The sequence below is a fragment of the Octopus bimaculoides genome, chromosome 7 (genome assembly GCF_001194135.2).
Source record: "Octopus bimaculoides isolate UCB-OBI-ISO-001 chromosome 7, ASM119413v2, whole genome shotgun sequence".
NCBI lineage: Eukaryota > Metazoa > Mollusca > Cephalopoda > Octopoda > Octopodidae > Octopus > Octopus bimaculoides.
In genome coordinates, this window is record NC_068987.1 from 61221069 (window position 1) to 61223233 (window position 2165).

At 41.2% G+C, this 2165-nt stretch overlaps 1 protein-coding gene across 1 annotated transcript in view; it reads right to left on the reverse strand.

The window, feature by feature from the left end:
* The window catches only part of LOC106874649 (protein FAM135A), a 303488-nt gene that overhangs the window by 19138 nt on the left and 282185 nt on the right, over positions 1-2165 (reverse strand). The gene's annotated exons all lie outside the window — the stretch shown is intronic.

The window sequence follows — 2165 nt, forward strand, 5'->3', positions numbered from 1 at the left end:
GTTGCTGCACCTCTTATGTGTCCATAGCTTGCACCGGGTACATCTTATAGAGTTACTACCTACTCCTTTTCTACATACTGAGCAGGGCCATCTACCTGAAGGGGTTTGTGTTTTATCTACCTTCCTACTTATTAGGATTTTGGTTTTAGCTAGGTTGACTCTAAGGCCCTTCAATTCTAGACCTTGCTTCCACACCTGAAACTTCTCCTCTAGTTCTGATAGTGACTCCGCAATTAGGGCAAGGTCATCAGCATAGAGGAGCTCCCAGGGGCAACCTGTCTTGAACTCCTCTGTGATTGCCTGGAGGACTATGGTAAATAATAGGGGGCTGAGGACGGAATATATATATATATATATAAATTTAACTCCTTTTCTAACATGTGCATGTGTGGGGGTGTATATATACACATATATAGTGCACATATACATACACATCATCATTAACCTCATTATCATTTAATGTCCATTTTCTATGCTGGTATTCGTTGGACAAGTTGACAGGATCCAATGACTGGCAGGATTGTGTCAAACCCCAATGTCAACTCTAGCATGGTTTCTATGGCTGGATGTTCTTCCTAATACCAAGCACTTTACAACATGTACTGGGTGCTTTTTTATCATGACACCAGCACTAGTTAGATCACCAAGCAATTTGCAAGACAAAGGAAAACAAAAAAAAAAAAACCTTCAGCTAAGCAGGAATGTATTTGAGAGACATGAAGTAGCTTCATGCCAAGTGTTTCCTGTATATGAGATAATGATCATCATCATCATTTAATGTCTGTTTTCCATGTTCACATGGGTTAGATGATTTGCCTGGAACTAGTAAAACAGTGGACTGCACCAGGTACCAGTCTGATTTGGCATGGTTTCTACAGCTACAGCTAGATGCCCTTCCTAACCCCAACTACTCTGAGAGTGTAATGGGTGCTTTTTACATACCACTGGCATGGGTGCCATTTACATGACACCAGCAATGGCTATGACTACAATTTTACAGATGCCATTTACATGACACTGACAACAGCCATGACTATGATTTCACTTAGCTTGATGAGTCTTCTCAAGCACGGCATATCGCCAAAGGTCTCAGTCACTAATCATCATCTATTCCAAGATCATGCTTCACCATGTCCCATTTCTTCCTGAGTTTACCTCTTCCACAGGTTTCCTCCACAGTTGTTCTCATCCATATGCATCACATGACCATACCAGCACATTCGTCTCTCTTGCACACCACATCTGATGCTTCTTATGCCCAATTTTCCTCTCAAGACATTCATGCTTCATCATACAACATGTACACACACACATCTATATAGGCACATATCATCACTTTTATCTCTGCCATTCCATGTTTGCAGAATCTTCTCCAACGTACCAACCCTCCACATATCACAGACCATTGCCATCTCCAGTAATTTCAAGGGAGGAACAAATTGATTACATCCTCTCCAGAGCTCAACAGGTACTTATTTTTTCAACCCTGAAAGGATGAAAGGTAAAGTTAACCTCGGCAGCATTTGAACTAAGAATGTAAGACAGATGAAATACCGCTAAGCATTTACCCTAGCATGCTAAACGATTCTGCTGGTTCGCTGTCTTACATTAATGTAAAATATTAAATATTCCTTTCAATCTATAAAGCAAAAATACAACTGAAAGATACTCCTTATGTAACCAAACATTGCTGTTTCATTCCTTGACTTATACATTTAGGAGAAGCAACTGGCTTACTGTATCAATGTAGATATGTAAATATGTAATTTAACAAAGAGAGAAACAGCTGTATATCTTTACATCATTAGACACAAACACAAACAAAGGTAAACTCATACACACATACAAACACACACACATTTTCTTTTTGTTGACCAAATTTTTGCTTCACAAAGTTGTGATCAAGAAAACTGGATATTTATTACAGTCAAATGTGCTGTGCGTGAGAAGACCCGGCAAGCCAAGTAAGATCGTTGCCAGTGCCCCTGGACTGGTTCTTGTGCGGGTGGCACATGAGATGCACCATTTTGAGCGTGGCCGTTGCCAGTACCGCCTGACTGGCTCCCGTAGGATTTTCGAGCGAGATCGTTGCCAGTGCCCCTGGACTGGCTTGTGCGGGTGGCACATAAAAGACACCATTTCAAGCGTGGCCGTTTTCGTGCGGG